The 23,502-nt window shown below is 42.6% G+C and overlaps 1 long non-coding RNA gene across 1 annotated transcript in view; it reads left to right on the top strand.

The window, feature by feature from the left end:
* LOC132659744 (uncharacterized) overlaps positions 1 to 23,502 on the top strand; it is a 284,117-nt gene that overhangs the window by 215,473 nt on the left and 45,142 nt on the right. Inside the window, exon 3 of the long non-coding RNA XR_009600502.1 lies at positions 4,061 to 4,114. This is a non-coding gene — a long non-coding RNA (uncharacterized LOC132659744). The remainder of the gene's footprint in view (positions 1 to 4,060; positions 4,115 to 23,502) is intronic.

The following is a 23,502-nucleotide window of genomic DNA, read 5'->3' as shown; positions in this document are numbered from 1 at the left end:
TGACGAATGCAGGCAGAGTATGTTCATTTATCTGGAGGAAATAAGAAGAGATAAAGATCATATACAGATAGGAAGGGAGATGAAAGGCAGTCAAAGCCCTCAGGGCACAGTATGAGGAGCCTCCAGGAACAAGTTCCCAGGATTCTCCCACCTAACAGATATTATGGGAATGTTCCCTCTATAGGGAGGGAAGGGAGGTTCTCACAGGCGGTCCCTCATGTGATATCTTGTGGGCAGCCATTTCTGCAAAGTGAAATGGGGGTCAACATTAGATCCTCTGGCCCCAAGTTTACCACTACAACATACCCTGTGGCTTGATGGTCTCATTACTTTGGTTTTGCCCAGAGATGAAGGTTTTGATATTGGGAAGGTCGAAAGTGCAAATATAGAGCTTTGGAAATAAGACTGTTCAAGGAATGACCTCAGGACATTCTCTGGGTTGCATAGCAACAAGCTAGTTGATAACCTGAGCCCCTTTTCCTCTAGCTAGAGAGGCTGCTCCCCACCTTCACTTTCAAAGAACAGGACCCAAGATCTCCAAGTGTGAGGCAGCTGGTACTGCTCAGCACCCTCTAAAATCTAGTACCTACGCATGACTGGCACTTGAACCTAACAATTCCTGTGTAAGGACTCTCATGTTCAATTTGGTAAAAGGAAAAACAACAGAGAGGGTGGTCCTGCTGCTCTGCTAGTGGCTAGGAGAATCAGAAGAACAGAGTATCCCTCTTGAGCAACACATGAGTAGTAGCATTCCCACCCATGACAGTCCCTGGCATGTTGTAGTTGCCCAATAAAAATTTGATGAATGACTTGAATGCCTTACATAGGTAGGAAGAGCCTATTTTGTGAGATGCAAAGGAACACAGTGCAGAAGGAATCCTGGCTTCCCCCGAACCCCTTCTCACGTGCGCTCATGCTCACAAGTTCCCCTGGAGATGCTGCACCTGAGGTACCTGAAGCAACCACCAGCCTAACCTCCCAAGGAATGACTAAATGAGCAGGTTGTGAAAGTGTAAACCATTAACCCAAAGGTTGGTCCATAACCTCTTCAGTCATCTCTAGACCCATGAGGGTGATTAACTGGAACCAACTGACCACGTCTGAACTGTTTCTCACAGTTTCTACCTCCTGCCGTTGAAAACCATAGCCAGAAGGCATTTTCCAGAAGACATCCTGTCTGTGTTACCCTGAGATGCTGAAGGAAGGCTGAGAAAATGAGCCCAGACTCTCTGCCAGCTGACTTCAAACACATTCAGTCTCAGCTCACTGGGGTCAACAGGATTTAGCAGCTGAAGTGCAGTCAGAGGTCACTACAAATCAGCAGTCTTTGCACAGAGACCTTCCAGGCCGGCTGCTCCTGGCATCCATCCACATCCATCCAAACGGATGTGCAGACAATGTGAATGACATCTCCCGCTGCCCTTTAAAATGCTTTGGTACTAGAGCTCTCAGCATCCCCATCTTAAGCCACTCAGGTACACACAAGTCCGTCAGCAGTTCCAATTAGGGGATCAGAAAAGAAATGAGTAAGACTTCTCCCAAATGGCTCTAGCATGTGAAGTGAATGACTTGGATCTCACTAATAGATTTTTCCCTCACCTCGAGACAACGAGCCAGACAAGCACAAAGTGCCCATTAAAGGGCGAGCTGGCCTTATAGCTCCCTGCCTTCTCATCAAAACCATTTGGCCACACATCAGCTCTGGAGCCACTTTGCTTGCTGAGCTCCCAGCCTTTATTTTATCACCAGCAAACAAGGCCCGTGGCGAGCCAGTGAAATTATCTGCAGCCTGTGATCAAATTCTGCCATTTCCCCCTGGGTCCTCCAATTTGCGAAGATTTTCTAGGATGCGATGCCCGGAGAAGCTTTGAGCAACCATGCCAATTAGCACTGACCTTGAGCCTCGGAAATGAAGAGGAGTCATGCTGTGGGTAAAGGGGAAAATGGGCTATTGAAAGGGAAAACTCATCTTGTAGCACAAATAGTGCTTCTTCTGGGTCATTAGTACTCATATCAATAGAAACTTTACATCCTGGTATGAAAAAGTAAAGAGGTCCCCATATGGTGACTCAAGCCCTCACCCTAACTTGCTCACCAGGGTCATGCTTCCCCAACACTTCTAGGGGAAGGAGGAACCAAACAGAATTGAATATTGGTAAAAATATTAGCTAGCTTTTCAGAATAACAAACCTTCTAAAATTCTGTAGTTTAACCAACAAACATTAATGATCTTTCCCAAGCCTAAGGGTATTCTTGCCTGGAGAATCCCAGGGACGGGGGAGCCTGGTAAGCTGCCATCTATGGGGTCGCACAGAGTCAGACACGACTGAAGCAAGTTAGCAGCAGCAGAAGCAAGGGTTGGGTAAGTGGTTGGTAGTCAGGGCTTGGCGCATCCCGGCTGGCCTGGTTCATGCTTCTGCAGTCAGTTGCCTGACGGACTGGGGCCAGGGGTGGAGGCGGAGACGGGAGTGGAGGTGGTTACTGCTCTAGAACTGCCTCAGAGCGGATGACTTGGCAATCTCACACTTGGTCTCTTCTTGCAGCCCAGTCTTTCCCTCATGATAGAGGTGAGGTTCCAGCAGGGAATTGAGGGCTAGGCTTGGAACCTGCCTGCCAGCACCTCCAATGATTTCTTATGGCCGAAGAGTCACATGGCCAAGCCATATCAAAGGGGTGGGGAAATACATCTAGCTCTTTCGTGCTACAAGTCACGTGACAACAGGCACAGCTACAGAGCAGGCTGGAGAATTGGAGCTGTCAGGATAACTCATTTGCCATGATGGAAGAAGGCAATGAAAAAAATAATTTGGGGAAAAGGAGAAATAGGGTCAAGGTGTTTAAGAGAATACAATTGAGTCTAACTCCTGCTGCCCTTCTTTTTCTTCTGCTTACACACTCTCTTCAGCCTTCTCCTTAAGCATTGGAAGGTTTAATGCATATTTGTCTAGAAAAAATTTGGCCAGGTCTGATGGCTGGAGTTATCATCCAGCCCATCTCTGAGAAGTGCTGTTGGCATCCCCCAGGCCCAGGACATACATATCAGTAGGCGGCACTGAGGCCAACAGGAGTTAGAAAGGCTCCCGGGGCAAAAAGGGATCTTTGAGCTGGGGGGGTACTCAGGCCACTCTCAGGGAGGAGTGAGGGAGTGAGGAGGAGACCCTTAGCAGCACCCCACGAGCCCTGATCCCTGCCTACCTGTTCTGCATCATCGTTTGCCATTTCCTCTCAGGCACCTGCCGCCTGGCAGGCTGCACTACCTTCAGATCCTGAACCGTGCTATGAAAACAGCTCCACATCTGCACACACACCCTTGTCTAAAACAGCTCTCCCCACCCAGACATCTCCACTTTATCCTCTACATTTCAGTGTGAAGGTCACACCTAGAAGTGCCTCTTCTCTGTGCTTCCGGAAGGGACCTCAGCCAGAGCACTCATCACTCTGTTGTAATTGCTGACTTTTCTGTCTTCCTTACAATTCTGTCAGTTCCTTTGGAGCTGACAAAGTCTTTAGTCCCTGCATTCCCAAGGTGAAGCATGCCTTTAGCCTCCACATTCCCAGGGCTCTTAATTCAGAGCCTACAGCATAGGAGCACTTAATAAACACAGCTTCATTTTCTCCTTTGGGAACAATATCACTTCTATTTATGGAGCAAATGCAGGTTTGTAAAAGCTTTAATTTACTTTCCCTATGCCTCTGGAGCAGAGTTGCGATGTCTCATTCTAGGTTTGTAGTTGATTTGGGCAAATTTTAACTAATTTGCCTAAAATCAACTAACTTGTAAGTGAAAAAGCAAGAACTGAAATCTCCATCTTTCAAATCTCAGCCCAGTATTCTTTTTAACTTCAGGTTTAAAATGCATTTATATTCCCAAAGAGGATTGATTCAACAAGTATTTAAATGCAACCATATACTGGGCACTGTTCTTTAAGCTGAAAATATAGTGATACATAAGACAGATCAAGTAGGGATTAAACAAAAAGTAGTACTTATTTATTTACAAATGAGATATTTAGCATGTACTATGTTCTAGGTGCTATTTTTGTATGTTTTTTATTTACAGAGGAAGAGATTGAAGCACAGAGAGGCAAAATCACTTGTCAAGGCTGCACAACTGGTAAGTGGTAAAGCTAGAATATAAATGCAGTTCGGTTCCCCAACCTGTGCTCATAACTACTCCCCTAGTCTGCCTCATATAAAATATTCTGTAATGTGAGGTCATGATAAAGTTTCTAATATAAGAAAAGCAGAGTACGAGGCAAAAGGGATAAGGGGATGCTGCTTTAGACATGGAGAGCAGAAGCAGCCTATCTGAAGAGGTGGCATTGGAGCAGGGGCCTGAATGAAGGGAGGAGTGAGCCTTAATAGGGAAGAGCATGGCAGCGAGAGGGAGTAGCAAGTGCAAAAGCTGAGACAGAAAAGTGCTTGGAGAGTGTAAGGAGCAGCAGCGGGCAGGGTTAACAAGGGAAAAAGTGACAGGGGATGCATTTAGAAGGGTGATCGGGGGCAACATGAGATGGGGTTGCTTTTTCAGCTGGACTAAGAGTTTTCATTTTATTTTAGTATGAATTATGTTTGCCAGTGATATAAATTTGAAAACAAAATCTTAAAAGTGAGGAAAAGGTTGGGAATTCAGATAAAAGTAGGAAAAAGGAGAAGAGAAGATGGAGGGGTAGTTAGAGGTAACTGGAATGAGATGTGGTGAGATCAAGAGAGGAGAGAGCAAGCTAGCCAGTAGTCACTTCCTTATGTGAGCTCTATAGTCTGGACCGCTCAGAGGTATTTACAGAGTTATACGGGGAAGAGGAGAGGGAGGAAGTAGACAGAGGTGACCAGGAGGATAAGAGAGAGGAATGAGTAGGAGAGAGACAAATCCTGCCAGTAACCAGTTCCTTAGGTGTTCTCTACTGTCTGGAACACAGAGATTCACAGAGTTGGATAGAGAAGAGATGGGGAGAAAAGAGATAGAGGCCACCTGGTGGAGAAAAGGAGAGGCCAGAGGAGGAGAGAGTGGACAAGCCAGTAATCTCGCTCTCAGGTAAACTTGGGTAGTGAAGTTTGGGTTTTTAAATGTACAAAATTGACAACAAAGATTAAAAATCTGGAGTAGAGGTTGGATTTTCAAAGATACAATATTAAAGAAAAGCAGAAGGAAAAAGGAAGAAAGAAGAAAAAAGAATTATTAAAAACAAACAAACAAAAAAAAACAAAACAAAACATCAACAACCATCCAAAGAGTATATGGTGTTTGCCTTAAAAAAAAAGTCTTTTTTTAAAAAATAGTAATACTAGGTTATAGAAATAAAAATTAGAGGAGAAATAGAAGATTTAACAATTAAAAAGCTCGGAAAAAAAGGAAAAAAAAGCAAAGGCGAAAAAAAAGAATGATTTTAAAAATATTAAAAATTAAAAATATATCTGGCTCTTCTCTGATGTTATGGGCCGTGTGGGCTCACTTCCAAGGTGGTTCCCTCTGTTTAACTTCTTCTGTTTGCTGGTTTTTAGGCTCACTAGTTCAGTCGCTCTGTGGGGAGGGGGGATGCTGCAAATGGAGAAATATCCCATGTTCATGGATTGGAAGAATCAATATAGTGAAAATGAGTATACTACCCAAAGCAATTTACAAATTCAATGCAATCCCTATCAAGCTACCAGGCACATTTTCACAGAACTAGAACAAATAATTTCAAGATTTGTATGGAAATACAAAAACCTCGAATAGCCAAAGCAATCTTGAGAAAGAAGAATGGAACTGGAGGAATCAACTTGCCTGACTTCAGGCTCTACTACAAAGCCACAGTCATCAAGACAGTATGGTACTGGCACAAAGACAGACATATAGATCAATGGAACAAAATAGAAAGCCCAGAGATAAATCCACACACATATGGACACCTTATCTTTGACAAAGGAGGCAAGAATATACAATGGAGTAAAGACAATCTCTTTAACAAGTGGTGCTGGGAAAACTGGTCAACCACTTGTAAAAGAATGAAACTAGATCACTTTCTAACACCGCACACAAAAATAAACTCAAAATGGATTAAAGATCTAAATGTAAGATCAGAAACTATAAAACTCCTAGAGGAGAACATAGGCAAAACACTCTCAGACATAAATCACAGCAGGATCCTCTATGATCCACCTCCCAGAATGCTGGAAATAAAAGCAAAAATAAACAAATGGGATCTAATTAAAATTAAAAGCTTCTGCACAACAAAGGAAAATATAAGCAAGGTGAAAAGACAGCCTTCTGAATGGGAGAAAATAATAGCAAATGAAGCAACTGACAAACAACTAATCTCAAAAATATACAAGCAACTTCTGCAGCTCAACTCCAGAAAATAAACGACCCAATCAAAAATGGGCCAAAGAACTAAATAGACATTTCTCCAAAGAAGACATACGGATGGCTAACAAACACATGAAAAGATGCTCAACATCACTCATTATTAGAGAAATGCAAATCAAAACCACAATGAGGTACCACTTCACACCAGTCAGAATGGCTGCGATCCAAAAATCTGCAAGCAATAAATGCTGGAGAGGGTGTGGAGAAAGGGAACCCTCCTACACTGTTGGTGGGAATGCAAACTAGTACAGCCACTATGGAGAACAGTGTGAGATTCCTTAAAAATTGCAAATAGAACTACCATATGACCCAGCAATCCCACTTCTGGGCATACACACGAGGAAACCAGAATTGAAAGAGACACATGTACCCCAATGTTCATCGCAGCACTGTTTATAATAGCCAGGACATGGAAACAACCTAGATGTCCATCAGCAGATGAATGGATAAGAAAGCTGTGGTACATATACACAATGGAGTATTACTCAGCCGTTAAAAAGAATTCATTTGAATCAGTTCTGATGAGATGGATGAAACTGGAGCCGATTATACAGAGTGAAGTAAGCCAGAAAGAAAAACACCAATACAGTATACTAACACATATATATGGAATTTAGGAAGATGGCAATGACGACCCTGTATGCAAGACAGGGAAAGAGACACAGATCTGTATAACGGACTTTTGGACTCAGAGGAGAGGAGAGGTGGGATGATTTGGGAGAATGACATTCTAACATGTATACTATTATGTGAATTGAATCGCCAGTCTATGTCTGACGCAGGATGCAGCATGCTTGGGGCTGGTGCATGGGGATGACCCAGAAAGATGTTATGGGGAGGGAGGTGGGAGGGGGTTCATGTTTGGGAATGCATGTAAGAATTAAAGATTTTAAAATTTAAAAATAAAAACTAATAAAAAAATAAATAAATAAATAAAAATAAAAGAAACTAATAACAACCTTCTTTTAAATAAAAAAAAAAAAAAAGTAGGAAAAAGTAAAGCAAAACCAAGGATATGTGTGTGTGCTTGCTGCTGCTGCTGCTAAGTCGCTTCAGTCGTGTCCGACTCTGTGTGACCCCATAGACGGCAGCCCACCAGGCTCCCCCGTCCCTGAGATTCTCCAGATAAGAACACTGGAGTGGGTTGCCATTTCCTTCCCCAATGCGTGAGAGTGAAAAGTGAAAGAGAAGTCGCTCAGTCATGTCTGACTCCTACCAGGCTCCTCCGCCCATGGGATTCTCCAGACAAGAGTACTGGAGTGGGGTGCCATGCCTTCTCCGGTGTGTGTGTGCTTAGTCACCGTCATGTCCAACTCTTTGCAACCCCATGGACTGGAGCCCGCCAGGCTCCTCTGTCCATGGGGATTCTCAAGGCAAGAATACTGGAGTGGGCTGCCATGCCCTCCTCCAGGAGATCTTTCCAACCCAGGGATCAAACCCAGGTCTCCCACATTGCAGGCGGATTCTTTACCATCTGAGTTTACATATAAAATATAGACCTTACATTTTGCTAGTGTATGTAGATCATTGTCTTCACCAACATCAGGCTGCAAATTTGAGCTTGAGCTTCCTTGTGGCCATTGCAAAGAGGGAACTATGGGCCACTCCATGCTTCTTAGTACCAAAAGATAAAAAGAACAATCTTGTTTGGAGGCACACCTATTCCTAGTACTGAGACCTTAGGGATTTCTCTAGCTGATGGAGAAATTGAGTTGAAATCCTGAACTGATCAAAAGAAAAATTACAGCATTTTGTATCTAGACAGAGATATTCTCTAACTACACTGAGAAGTACAAAGTTCGAGTGGTGTATTCAGAGCGGAAACATTAAAACTGAATATTAAAATCTTCCTGTGTTTCTTTATATACAGAAGTTTTGGTCCACACACTTTACAAAGAACACATTTTGAGGCTCAGATCATGTCAATGATGATCAAGTAGTTGACCTAGGAAATGGTTAATTCGGTTTAGGCCAGTGCAAAGGGGGAGGGGTGGAAGGCAGCATGGTCAGGCTCCTCACACTGTTACTATGATGGCTGACAAAAGGAAATGGACCACATAACAGCCCCATAGAGGCCAGGCAAGGACAAGGTGGTTCTCATTTCTGGCATATGAGAAAAGAGAGGAGTCTGCTCTTTTATTATATTCTCTTGATAACCATTACTGCAAACCAACTTTTTTCTGATTACTAGAAAATGGAGAAAACAGGTAGATTGGCTGACAAGCCCATGAGGGGCATGATTCTCCATGAACCCATGTGTTCATTAGTACTCATAACAGCTCCTGTGCTTTGAGCACTTACTCCATTCAGACAGGCTGCATTTATTTCCATGCATTCTAAGTACAGCTCTTTTTCTTTTGGAGGATGGACAAGGAGCCTCACAAGCCTTGGGTGGCATGCCTTAATTAAGTCCCAGAGTTTTGATGACATAATAGAACTTTTAAAAGCCGTATAAATTGTTCATGCCATTCACAGACTACATTACAAATTGTAACACCAGAGCTCCAACGGTCTCAAGTGACTAAAGAAAGGCCAGGGCTGAAGAGGAAGAACCTGGGACACAACTGTTGATGACCACTCAAAGGAAGAGAGGGAAAGAGAGGCACATGGGGCCATGAATAAACCCAAACTTGAATCCAATCCTCTTCAGGCCCCTTCTGATTTTTTGTATAGGAAGGACAGTTATGTCCATCTCATTCTATGAGTGAGGAAAGGGACTCAAGACAGTCTCAGGAAAGTGACTTTTAACCCTCCAGTTTCTAACATGCTCCCTGAGCCCTGACTTTCCCCTCCACAGCTCTATCATAGTCCTAAATATCACAGACAATGTCTTGTCCTCTGTCTTTATTTATTTAAAGTCTGTCTTCCCAGCTGGATTATAGGTCCAAGCAGGCATATTAGGGGTCTTGTTCACTATCATTTTCCTAATGGATTCTGTTACCAGAGAACCTTCAATGTCTAGACTTATAGTTGACCATCAGTAGATTTGCTGACAGAGGGTCTTTCTTGAATAAATACCTATCACCTGTCACTCTAGCCAAGGAAATGTGATCCCCTGACCGGAAGTTCATGTGTCCAACCCCAAACCTAGAGGGAGATGGGTTCCAGCAGGACTCTATGGGCCAAGAATTGGGGAGGGACAGTTGCTAAGGGAAAAAAAAAAATGACCTGGTTTAGAAGAAAAGAAAATGCATGACAACCAGGCAAAAACAATGGATAGTCACACCATTACGTGTCCTTTGTGTCCTCATTTTTGGTTGAGGATATTGAGATGTTGTAAGTTTAAATAACAAGTCCCAGATCTTGCAGTGCAGGCTTGAAATTCACACTCAAGTCTGGTTGCAAATGACACTGGAGTTTTTGCTGTGCTCAGTTGCCTGTTGTGTATTCCTAACACTAATCTAATAATCTGGAAAGTATGACAGAAATATAGCATGAGTTTTAGATGTTTAAGTTAATAAAATGAGATCTTCAGTACTTCTCAGTATTTATAAAATGTTGATGAAAAAAGATGACTATGATATGAATCCCCAAGCTATCTAAATCTTTCTACAAATAGAAAAAAAAAAATCATGATTTTTTTTTTAAGTTCATGATCTCCTTTAGAAAAATTAAATGGTGAAAATGAGTTAATTGATAAATACAAATTCCTTTTTAGAAAGGACACAGATTTAATATAAAATAATTGCCTCTTTATGACTGATTTATCTTAAGCCTTGACTGCATTTAAATTATATCTTGCCCTTATTCAGACCTTATCTAGGAAAATAAATGAACCTTTCATTCTGGAAGGAGATAGAATGGAGAATGCCCCATGAGGAGACAAAGAAGAAATAGTCTGAGTTCTTAAAAGATGAATTGAGTTCCTTTTTTTCTCCTCCTGGTTGGTGAGGAAGACATATATATCCCACTGCAATAAATTGTGAATAACTTGTAACACAGAGCCTTCCAATGTAGCTCTATTAGGAATGCTTTCCCCCACCCGCCAGCGTCCACCACCACTGTCTTGTCCATCAGTCTGAGCCTCCCATGGGAGTCTGATGCACGGTCATCCACTCCAGGGCCCATGGAGACCATCTTGGTTGCTGTCCGTTAAGATAGGGCGCAGCTTGCTTGGCTCCTAAAACTCCATTTTCATGCTGTGCATTTTCCTTTGAAGTAAGATATGTGACATTCTAGACTTTGAGCCCTTCTTGCCAGGAAAAGGGAAAGCAAACACTGAGACCATCGCTCACATCCTTCAAGCCCAAATAGCTCCAACTAAGGCCAAGAGATTGGGGGCCAGGGGCAGCAGAATGTCTCCGTTATTTTATCTCTTTGCCTAAACAGTCCAGAGTTATTGCATAGTTGCCAATGCACCTCTTTGTAGTGTAGACTAGAAAATTTTACATTTTCATTGTAAAATGAAAGTCCATTTTTCCATTCCATATAAATGAAAGTCATTTTCATGCCATGTGAAATGAAAGTCCATACAAGTTCATTGAATGGACTTAATTGTTTCATAAATTTTCATTGTATAAAAAACGGCTGGATATGAAGCATTATCAAATTTGGGGAGCACACGGGTAAAATCACCTTCTTTCCATTTGCGATAGCCTGAGCATTTGACAAACAGGAAGTTTGGGGACAGGTCTCAGAGAAACAATAGGTGGCACACGCAAGGCTGGATAAGTAGTTGTGGTAACTAGCATGGCATTCATGGGTGACCTTAACCAGAGCTGTTTATCCAGAGTGGTGGGGGTGGAAACTTGGTTGCAGTGGATTCAGAAGAGAATAAGAGGAATACAAATGGACTCTTGAGGGTAGAGACAAGTCTTTCAAGGAGTTTTGCTATAACTGAGAGTAGAGAAGTCTGATCATAGCTTCGTTATACAGTGGAGAAATCATGGTAGTGTTGCATGCTGATTGGAGCAATTCAGTACAGAAAGAAGGGCTTGCACTACATTTGAGTAAAAAGAAGAGATTGCTGGAGCTGTGTCTTTGAGTAGGAAAGAAGGAATAAGACCTAACGCATGAGCAGGGACTGACCTTGAACAGTTCACTTATCCTAATCAGCGAGCACCTGGTCCCCACAGTATAGGTGCAGAAAGTTGGGAGGATACGGCCATGGGAGCCTGTGAAGGTTCTCTTCAGGGTGCTTCAATTTATTAGTGAAATAGAAAATAAGGTCTTCATCTGAGATGAGGACAAGGGAAGGGGCACTGGAATTTGAGGAAGGAGGAAAATATGAAAGATATGAAACACTCATCTAGCTGGACAGCAGAATGAATGACTTAGATGAACAACCCAAAGAAACCTATTTCTGGATTGTTAGGTGATAAACTTAGACATGACCCCACAGACTCAAGCTGTCAGTGCAAGCTTTGAATTCTGATTGGAATTGTCATGTAGTGATGAAATAATGCCTGATGCACAGTGGGGGAAAGTCTGCAGGTGGTGGATTTAACCTCACAGTCTTTCAAATATCAAACAGTCTATAAAACAAAAGTATTCTCAATCAAATGAGATAAAGGTGATCTCCTAAGACAAGGAGACACCTAAAAGAGAATACATTGGAAGATGCATTAAAGAAATATTTTGGTCTTGAGGAAAAATCATTGCAAGTGGAGAAGTCAGAAGACAATTCAGCTTCCAAAGATGGTAACATAATCTAAATGAGAATGTTGTTTAAATGCTGGGGAAATAAAGCTCATCAAGAATATTTTTACAGTATAATTTTGGAAGCACAGAACACATTAATTTTTAAAGCAGCATTTATAAATAAACTTTTAAACAGGGCTTTGTGACCTGACTTGCTCACTCCCCTAGAATGGCCTTCAGGCGGTCTGCACTCCCTGAATTTGTGCATCAAATCTTGTGTGTCTATGAGTATACGCATATTTCTGGAAGTGAGCCTGTAACTGACATGGAATTCTCAAAATAGACTCTGACTCCAGAAGAATTAATAATGACTTCCTTTTTTAAAAAAAGAATGATCTACATCAGAAAGCTTGTGATAAAGGCAGAATATTTTACATCAAAAATTGTTTGAAATGAAGATTTAGAAACAGCTTGGAGTAGTAAGAAACACAATGGACTGGGGTTAAGAATTTGGCTTCCAGTTCTCAATTTGCTTCTGATAAGCTGTCTGATAATAGACAAATCTCCTCACTGATCAGGGCATTGGCTTCCTTCCCTGCGAAAGAATGGAGCTGGAATGCATGACTGCTGAAATCTCTTTCAGTTCTAACATGGTGAGATTCCATAAATGTGTACTGCACTGCATGAATTTTGTTAACAAAAGTGAGAAGGACTGTCTTTATCTAAAATAAAGACTGGTGGAAAGACTTCATGGGTCCTCTGGGTCCTCCTTTTCTTCTCCCAGTAAGTCTCAATGACAAACCACCCATAAATTAAGAGAAATAACAAGTTACTATCTAGAGGGTGCCTTGGCTGAGATGGTTGCACAATACTAAATGACACTTAAGATACATTCCCCTCTAAGGTGCTCACCGAGAATGGATTTCTAAATACTTACCTCTGACATAACAAAATGACAGAGGGGGCGTTATTTGTAATTCCAAGACTAAGGAACATGAAGAGGCTGTGAGTAAGAATATTTCCACATGAGATATATTTGAGTTCCTCCTAATCTCAAGTCCTTCTCACAGCGTATATATTACTGAAAGTTTCACTGACAGAGAAGTGAATTTAGTGATGGTATATAGAGCTCTCTAAATTGTCTGCTGGGTCATCTGTTCCCACCAGAGCACACATACCTCCGTTGCTATGGAAACTAAACTCCAAGATGGATGCCAATGATCCCTGTCTCCGCATATTTGCACCTTTGTATAGGTCCCTCCCACGATGCATCAGGGTTTGATCATGTGACCAACAGAATACAGCAAACATGGGAACATATGGCTTCCACAGCTAGTTTATAAAGGGACTGGAGTTTTTGCCTTGGTCTTTTGGATCACTCACATTGAAGGAAGCCATCTGCCATGTCATAAGGACACACAAGCAAACCTGTGGAGGATGAAAGGAACACCAGGAGCAGCATGCCTGGTCACAGGTAGACTCATCAACCTCAAGCACTCAGTGACAGATTCAACAAAGTCCTAGAGAATAAATATCCCAATGCCAAGAGGATACATGGATTTTCCATGCAACTAACCAAGATGCTTCTTTGTGCAGGAGGAGGTAGGGGAAGCCCTTGAGAGGAGGAAGGTAATTTTTTTCTAAAGAGGCTATTATTATGACCAGAAGAGAATGATGTAGCTTGAATTTTGAAGATCAAGTGTTTTCCACCATCAGCAGGAATAAGGCTCATAAACAAATACAGCTCTCCACTGAAGGCAGCTCCATGTCACAACACTTGGTTTCATCTCTGTGCGGCTCCAAGCTTCCACTCCTTTGCCCCAACCTCCCTCAGCTCTCAGTGCCCCAGATCTTTCCAGTAGGAACTGGAGGAGAGATAGGGTTATAAAGGGATGTTACTTTGGAGGCCACTGCAGTGGTCCAGGTGAGATGTGTCACTGCCCTCACTTGTGATGTAATCCAAAGCCAGGGCCGAAGAGTAACCAAACAGCAAATGTGTTTGGGTTTTCATGGCAGCCACTGGGTCCTCGGTGCTAACCTCCTGAGCCAAGCCTCACTTGGCTCACATTAGCTCTGCAGTTCACAGGTTGGGTGACCCCTCACACTCTAGGCCTGGGCGTCCTCATTTTAAAAATAGGATGGAGGTAATAGTGGAGGATTGTGGTGGAGAATTTTGTGTTCATTTGCTTGTTTTGTTTGCTTTGTTTTTTGATCTGGGCATGGGGAAATGAGGGAGACAATGGGACCAGAATCGATTCTTTCAAACAATTATCTAGCCATAAGACTCTAAGGCTTTAAGTTATACCATTTTCTCATGGGAATGCTCTAGCTTCGAGATCACTTCATAGTCTACACTTTAACTACTTTATAAACATAACCTTAAAGTGTTCAGCAAGTAGACCAAAGGCAGGAAAGCAACCTCTTAAATACTAGCTGCTGAGGGTCTTTACTATAAAACAACAAGGACAGGCCTTGTTTCTAAACTTAATTAAGGAAAGACTGTTACTTATGGAAATAGGCAAAGATTGCTTCCTAATAGCTAGGCCCTAAGAAGCTAGTCTAATGTGATTTCACAGACACTAAAGGCCAACAAATATACCCTAATGAGCATCCCAGCAGGTGGCCCACCTTGCTAGCTCTCTCCATACTCTACAATTGAGCTGTAATAACAGCCAACCAAGACCAGCTCTCAGATCACAGCCCAATACAAACAAACTCACAGATCGTCTAAATCTTCTAAGGAAATAAAGATAAATGAAAATCAACTGACTTGTTCAAACTTAGAGAGAGGTAGATAGGGGAAGGAGTAAGCCAAAAATTATTTTATTGTTTATGACCAAATACAGTGACATAACAAAATATTTTAGCTGTATCAATGGCTAGATTTAGTGGTGTGGTATCTGTTTTATCTTTTTTTTTTTTTTTTGCCCATTCTCCCAAAGGTAGTTTTATTTTGCTGAAAAGGCAAAGAAAGGGGTTAGAAAAATTAGCATTAATTAAACTTTATTTCCCTTGGCCACGGGCCACACAGTTCAAATAAAGTGCAGCCTCTAGCGGAGGCCCCTCACAAGCAAAATCCAGAATGCATGGCTTAATTTGTGTATATTTTCTTTGTCCAACAAGAAAAAGAGAAAAGGGTAGATAAGGATAAAAAAAGTAAACAGGAAGTATGTCTGCTGTTCACATCCTTTAGCTTTTTGCTTTTAGAATAAATAGACTGGTGGGACAGAGCTGCTGCTGCTGCTAAGTCGCTTCAGTCATGTCCAACTCTGTGCGACCCCCTAGACAGCAGCCCACTAGGCTCCTCTGTCCCTGGGATTCTCCAAGCAAGACCACTGGAGTGGGTTGCCATTTCCTTCTCCAATGCATGAAAGTGAAAAGTGAAAGGGAAGTCGCTCAGTCATGTCCGACTCTTAGCGACCCCATGGACTGCAGTCTACCAGGCTCCTCCATCCATGGGATTTTCCAGGCAAGAGTACTGGAGTGGGTTGCCCTTGCCTTCTCCAGGGACAGAGCAGGATATAAAATTATTTTCAACTGTATAGAAAGATATATAAGTATATACATAAACAAATACTATACATTCTTGACCAAAACCTCCATTAAAACTGTTATCTTCTGACTCTTGCCTCACACATCCCTTCCCACTGCTTTGGAAGTGGATCCAGATCTGACTGCCTCTCACCACTTCACCACGACCCCACCAGTCCAGACCACCATCACCTCTTCAGCAGAATATTTAATTAGCCTCCTAAACAGGTCTCTATGAGCCCTTCCAAGAATTTGTTCTCTAACAATTCTGCTCTGGCTCCCTCTCCCTCCATGACTTCATCTACTGTTCTCCCCTTTACTCCTTCTCTTTCAGTCATGAGAGGTTCCTCAAATATGCTAAGCATTCTTTCATCCCAGGCCCTTGGCACTTGATTTCCCTCTGCCCAGAACACTCTTTGCCTGGGTTTGCTTCTCAGCTTGCTTCTCTACTCTTTTCGCAGCTCTATTGAATGCCTCATGTTATCAGAGGTCTTTTCAGACCACTCTGCATAAGATGGCCAATCTCCACTGAGGTTTCCCGGAAGTGCCACTGTTTGGTCTCTGATGGTCAGCCCTAGAACTTTCATGGCACGTGAGAGTCTGTCATTTATTCTGCTGATGTGTTACAATGAGTGTTTGCTGCGGCTCAAGGTCTAGTGGAAGTCGACCTGTCCACCATCATGCACCCATTTGGTTCTAACCAGTTTGTGTTGCATGCTCAGGCTATGTTATTCTTTCAAAGGGTGTGCCCTGCCCTCCTTCCTTCCTGTTTTACATCTATTTGCTTATCTATTGTCAGAATTTCTCTCTTTAGAATTTATGCTCCTTGAGGTACTGTGCTGTTACTGCTATTTCCCCAGTGCCTACAACAATGTCTGGCACAGAGTTGATGTTCAATAAATACCAGTTGAATAAACAGATGAATGAATAAATGACTAAATAAAATGCATACATATGAGAGAAAATGAGAGAAGGTGGGGGAGAATGAAGAAGAAAAAAAGAATACACAACCTCCAAACATAGCTCCCTAAGGTAATAAGAAGGGTAAACCTCTCTTACTTTTCTGTGTTTTTAAATGTGTAGAATGTAAATATATAAATTCTATAATAAAAAGTACTTAATGTTTATCTTAAAGCAGTTTTGTCAAATTTAAGATTTAGCTAAGATTTGAGCACAGAAAATAAAAACATGCTTTAAAAAAAAAATAACACTGTTAACACAGTTCTAGGAGGATGGACAAGTCAAATAGTAGGTAGGTTTTCCTCAGGCAGCTCCCCACTGATGGTGGAGGGGTTTTTCTGAAACACAAACTTAATTATCTCGTTCTCCATACACCTAAAATCCCTCTGTTTAGCACACAGGGTCTCTTCTAGACCAGACTACCTGTCCCGCTAGTCTTCCTCCTGTCTGAGCCCATTGCCTTCATTTCAGCCCAACCCAGCTCCAGCACTTGTGGCTCCTTGGCCTTCACATACCTGATGTTGGAATGTCAGTCCTTGGCCTTGTTAGTGGGCACCTATGCTTTAAAATTCACCTCTCTTATCAGCCACTCTAGGGGATTCTCTCTGACTCCCATTGATGTAGATGCAATTCCTCTGTGTTGTCTCACTCATTCGAATCTTACATTGAACTCTTAGTCTCCTAAGGAAAGAGACTAAGTCTCAAACTGAATTTTCATTTTCACATTTAACTTGGTGTTTGAAATGTAGTAGAAATTTAATAAATACTTGCTAGAGGAAAGGGCCAGAAGAGAAAGGGAAGGCAGCTAGGTGATTAGATAGATTAGAGCTATAAAGATGTTGAGGGGGAAAGTCCATAAGATCTTGAGATGTGCACACTAAATCTCCATGGATGTTTGCAAACCTTGGACCTGAGATATTTAAAATGAATAGCATGTGATGGTTAAGAACAGACAGGGCATATGAATTTCAATCCCGGTTGAACCACTTAGTAGCTAATTGACCCCAGGCACATTACTTAACCAATTTGAGCCTCAGTTTTCTCATCTAATAAATGAGAAGAATAATATTGTCTCCCTGATAAAGCTGGTGTGAGGTTAAATAGGGTAATTCACGTGAAGGGCTCAGCACAGTGCCTGGAAGCAGTGAATGTTCAATAAATGTCATTAATGATAATGATGATGATAATCATTAGGAAACAAGACACTGAATGTTTTTAACAGAACAGTAAGAGGAGGCACAATAATAAAACTATCCAATATATCAAACTGGAATTGCAATCAATGGTATTTCAAAGACCAGCCCCTGAATTAACATCATCATATGAGGGCCTGGGGATGTCAACCAGCTGCTCTTTAGAGCGTACAAGCCAGCATCACAAGAAAAGGCAGCAGGCTGCTACATTTTCTCATGATAAAACAGCAGTTTCAAAACTGTGTATGCAGAATAGTTCCACAGGATGGCAATGTATGTTCCGTGAAACAAAGTGCTCTGGAATCAAACAAGATTTTGAGACTTTGTAAACCAAGTCTTAACAATGATACTTCTCTGCAAAACTCCTCTGAGCATCTCTGAGAAGGGGCTGGTATAGTGTGTTTTACAGCATACTGTGTTTTACAGATTACTTCCCGGGACTTCTCAAAAATGCCCCAATTCAAAGAAAGACCCAAGGGTCTAGGATTTATCATTCCAGGATCACTGAAAAGAAGGAAAAGAATAACAACGTCCAAATATTACTAAGGGTGAATATTTTGTACTTTTCTTGGTTTTTCTAGATGTATGAAAGTAGGTTACTTCTGTAATCAAAAAACTAAGTAACATGTATTTTAAAACAATATTTTTCTAATTTAAAATTTAGCTAAGATTTGAGAAAAGAAAATAAAAGTAGACATTTAAAAACAAAATCAGTGTTTCACAATTTTTAGGAGAAATGTTCTATGCATTGTGAACTAAGAGAAACAAGATAGGCCTAGCTAATGAATGCAGAGTCCCAGACAATCTTAAAACAGCTGACTCAGAGGGCTAAGGGGCCCTCAAAGACCCTCACAGGGCATGTAACCCTACCTGGACATCCCACTTTGGGAGGGGGAAGACCAGGTCTCAGCAGACACCTCAATGGGCAGATTTTCAATAGAGAGCTATATTGGTCCTGGGATCCCTTCATGCCTTGACTTTGTCCCCTGAACTCGCACAGCCTCTAGGAGGGCACCTCTGCTGGTGTGGAGTCAGGCTACTACTGCAGGGCAGCGCTGAGTTCAAGGTAAGCCAGCAAAGGCCTCTTAACCTCCATCACTGCCAAGGTTCTGAGCTCTTTTCTCTTGTGTTCATTTGCTTTCAAGTATCTTAGGTAATTCTGTAAGTTTCTCCCTTTCATTCCAAATTGGTTTCCTGTCATTTTTATGAGAAGGAATTTATTGGTGCTTTAAAAATATATAAAAATGTCTTTATGCCTAAATCTTTTCTAAACAGGCTTTTCTACACTGTTTGTTCTCTATCCTGGGTTTGGGTTATTTCTGCACCCTCCCCCACCCTTTTCTGAGTTCGGAGCTTCTGGGCTCAACCAAATGGAAGCGAATCTGGTAAAGGCTGGAGCGTGGATGTGGACGGGGTGGGGGCTGGCAGCCATGAGCTGCTGCCCTTGCTAAGGCCCATTATTCACTCAGTCACTCAGCAAGACTCTGCCCCCAGGCAGCTCATCCCCCTGCCTCTCTCTGAATAATACACACACCTCACAGGGAGCCATCACTTACACAAATAGCTGAGAGCACCTCCAGAGTAGTATTCAGCTACTAAGTGTTCAGATGCCCTGGGGAGGCCAGATGGAAAGTGCCAGCCCGAGGTCAGAAGCCGAGACTACCGGCAGCTTTCTAACTGGCCTCACAGGTGTTTCCTCTGCAGGGCAAAGTGGTGGTCATATTGAGGCCAGGGCTGCCCTCCACGTCCTAGGGAAGGGGCTGTACACTTTGCCAGTGCTAAGCAAGAGACCTCCCTGGGATCATGGCAAGTGGTGGGTTCACCGCTGGAGCTTGGGCGAGAGGGGGATTTGGGGTGGCATATGCCAGTGAGCTGAAGAAGGGAATGGCAACCCACTCCAGTGTTCTTGCCTGGAGAATTCCATGGACAGAGGAGCCTGGTGGACTACAGTGCATGGAGTCACAAAGAATCAGACATGATTGAAACCATTGAGCAAGCAATTGGATATATATATATATATATATATATATATATATATATATAAAGTTTCATGATTATCTTCAGAGACCCACCAATACAGCAAATTGACCTACTGGTAAGCCCACAGAAATACGTCACACCCAGGAGGCCATCAACAGATTAGACAAAGAGACACGCAGTAGCTGTGATAGGGCCTGTCTTCATTTTCTGGGGTTAAGTGACTGTTGCAGAATAATCCATTTACTCTTTGTGAAGATGGCCATCTTGACAGAATCAAATGGGGAAGGCCCTGCCTGGAGCAGAAGCTGTGTGCCATCACGGTGACAGTGATTTTAATTGATATCTGTCCTCAGGGGCAGCTTCTCTTCCTCCTCCCAAGTGAGAAACTGCACTCCACACGCATGGTGTAGGGCCAGGTAGGGTGTTTTCTCTTAGAGCAGAGCAAGGCCAGAGCCAGCTATGGAACACCTTGTGTGCTTGGCTGGCCTGACTGCCCCACCACCCTGTTCTGCCAGTCACCGACCAGTGTTCTGCCAGGTCCCCCCTCATGCCATGTGGCACCCTCCCAAGGATCCTCTTATGGGGAAGAGCCTTGGGAATGCCTTGGCCCACAGCCTCGAGCACTCAACCTCCACACCTGAGAGCTCTTAGGACTTGGTCAGGACTTCAATGCCCGCCATGCTCTTATCCTGGAGGCGTGGTGCAGAGCAGGGTGAAGCCTGTGAGGAATGGAGGGCTTCATTATTCATGACTAAATCCTTAGAGACATAGCAGAAAAAGGCAGGACTCCAGAGGGAAAGGGGAAGGGATGCTGAGCCAGATATCTAAATTTCCCCTCTGTAATTTCCGCCTCCCTTTGGAGTTCTTAAAATTTGATCCTACCTTTGGTGTTACCGATAATGGAAGGCTTCCCAGTGGCGCTAGCGATAAAGAACTCGCCTGCCAATGCAGGAAATATAAGAGACATAAGTCAACCTCTAGGACAGGAAGATCCCCTGGAGAAGGGCATGGCAATCCATTCCAGTATTCTTGCCTGGAGAATCCCATGGACAGAGGAGCCTTATGGACTACAGTCTATAGGGTCGAAAAGAGTAGGACACGACTGAAGTGACTTAGCATGTGCACATGCGTGGGGGAATGGCATGCTTCCTTAAATCACATTTTAAGCAATCATTTCCAATATTTCTTCAGAGACTTTTTGCTTTTTTTCTAGTTAAGCTTAATAGGACAGTGTTGGGGTGTGTGTGTGTTTGCACACATGCATGGTTAAGAAAAGTATGTATTCACTCCAATAGCTCATTGGCAGGATGGAGGCCTCCAGTAGGTTCTGGGTAATATCTGAAAGACTTTTAGCCCATCTGTCTGTTCAATCATTTGTTCATACATGCCAAACATATGATGCAAAGATTGGTTGTAACTGGATGCATAATGGGCTTGGAAATCCAAGTTATAGTCAAAGGATACATGTTTCTGCTCTATAAGGTCTTTGTTACTAGCAAAATAATTCACTATAAATATTTCAATTTTGAAAATAAGTACTAAACTCTCCGGTCAAAATTTAAATCAGAGCAAGTCCAGTGAAAAGCATTAGTCTTTGTCAGGACTTTGAGTAGTTAGAGAGAAGGTAACCTGATTCCATCTAGTTTACAGCACAAGAGGAGTCCATCCATGCACATAGCTGAGAAGTCCACCATTATCAGATTTCAAAAGTCAGGCTCTGGTGGATCCAAGGGCTTGGATGACATACAGGGTTTCTTTCTCCCTCAGTCTCTCTTTCTCTCTCTCTTTGCCAACAGATGGGAAGATAATACTGGCAGCTCAAAAACCATCTCCTTGCAGCTATTGCTCCAAATTGATCAGGCATGCACACACTTTCTCAGCATCTATGTAATAAAGCTCAATAAAAATGACCTTCTCAACGCCAATCACTCTGGCTTGGAAATAGAGGACCTGGACTAGCCCTCAGGATCATGGCCCTCTTCTGCATTTGGGGTCATGTAGAGGCCTTGTAGAGTGGAGAGCTGATGGGGTGAAGGGCTGGCAGACTGGGATGCTGCTCTGGGACTTGTGGATATATGGGATCCTGTAGAAGTGGGGAATCACAGTTCCCTAAAGGACAAGTAAGGTGTGCTTGCTAGAAGAAGGGTAAAAAAAATGCCAGGTGGACAAATAATTTCTCAAAGCATTATTGTAAAATGTCACTGGAAAGGGATTGATTCTGACGAAAATAGTCTCAGGAAACTAAAAGTGGAAACAGAGAAAATACTGAGATGATTTAAAAGTGTTGAATAGATTATCATTATTCAGTTATTACTTGCTCAAGAGAGTTTGCTTCAGAAAATACCTTCACAGTGAAAATTCAGGAATGGTGGTATCTTGATTAAAATGTTTGTTTTCATAAAACAAAGTCCAAATAGCCTCAGAGTCAAAACAACTTTTCCTGGAACTGAGGTAGTTTTTCCCCTAAAGAAGTCCAAATTTAATTAAGAAGGGATAAACAGCATCTGGACATTCCTGATCTTATATCTTGACATAATTTAGTCCCAGAGGCAGTCATATTTTCTTAGAAGACGATCCGCTCATTCCTTCTCATGTGCTTTGTCCTTGAATGGGGGAGAGAGGAGAGGTTGCTGGAATTTGTCACAGGCTCGTCACTATCACCCATCTTCTCTGCTTTAGGAGACTCTGCACTAGAGATGAGAGAGAGAGAGAGACCCAGTACTTCACTAAAGTATTCCAAAGGCTCTTTGAAATCATGGGGCTCCAAAGGGGGTTGCTGTCACCAACCGACTTTTGGCTGTTCTGCTTTACACAGTTTTATGACTTTTAATCTATTTCCATCAGTTATCTTGCTTTATGGCTGCAAACGATAAGATAAACTGGGTCCTCTGTCTCTCTCTCTCTAGGTCAGTGTCACAGGCTACAGGACTCACTGCTGGTCTGTAAACGAAAGCAAGACCATGGCCTCTCAGCTCTCTTGTAACCTCCCCCATAACAACTCATGCAGGCAGGATACTGAACTCCAAAGCCTGGCTCACTGGGCAAGAGACTAAGCTGATGCCAGTTTTGAAAGAGGTTTAGCAAAGCTGTCTCCCTCAGAGATCCCATCATGCCTGTTTGACAAAGCCAACCTCCCTTCTGGTCCTGTGTGGGCAATTTCTCCTTAAAGCTAAAGCCGATCAGCTGTGTGACTTGAACATGTTACTTCACCTTTCTGGGCTCATCTATAAAATAAACAGAATTAAGGGATTTCTGTGGCCCTTCTAGTTCTAGCAACCTACAATGCTGTGACATCGGGATGCTGTATCCCACTACCACAATATAAGAGATTTCTCTCCAACCATAACTCCTTCTGGTGTCTGTCAGATAAAGGCCAGCCCTAACCTCACCCCCAAAGGGTATGTTTGCAATTGCAGGGACAGACAGGGGGCTAGGCACCAACTATATTCAGATTAAAACTGGTAAGGTTACATCAGTAGCATCCTTAATAGTGTGGCCGTTTTTTTTCTCCTTCTCGCCTCTGGGATTAAAGCTTGTGTGCTGACTGTTGAAAAATCAGTCATTAACGGCCAGGAAATGACTTCCCCATCCATCAGAACACTGCTCAGCCATGTTTCAGCTTTTTTCCCCTTTCCCTGTGTAATTATTCTCATCCACCGCTGATTACAGTTTATAATAGCCATAATTCTCTCCGAATCAATCATTACTTTACTTTACCACGGGGTTACCAGGAGAAACATGAGGGAATGCAGATACCCCCGGCTGGGTTTTATTTTTTGGAAATTGCCTGCTTTCGTCTGGATCTCATTTAATCATCTGGATGTTCAAAGAAAAGCTAAGATTTTAATTCAAAGGCTTTTTTTTCCCGACTTGCCCTTAACTCTTCTTATTATTTTCTTTAAAGAGGAA

The sequence above is a fragment of the Ovis aries genome, chromosome 4 (assembly GCF_016772045.2).
Source record: "Ovis aries strain OAR_USU_Benz2616 breed Rambouillet chromosome 4, ARS-UI_Ramb_v3.0, whole genome shotgun sequence".
Lineage (NCBI taxonomy): Eukaryota > Metazoa > Chordata > Mammalia > Artiodactyla > Bovidae > Ovis > Ovis aries.
The sequence above is the reverse complement of the archived record's forward strand: the minus strand, read 5'-3'. Positions and strand labels throughout refer to the sequence as shown.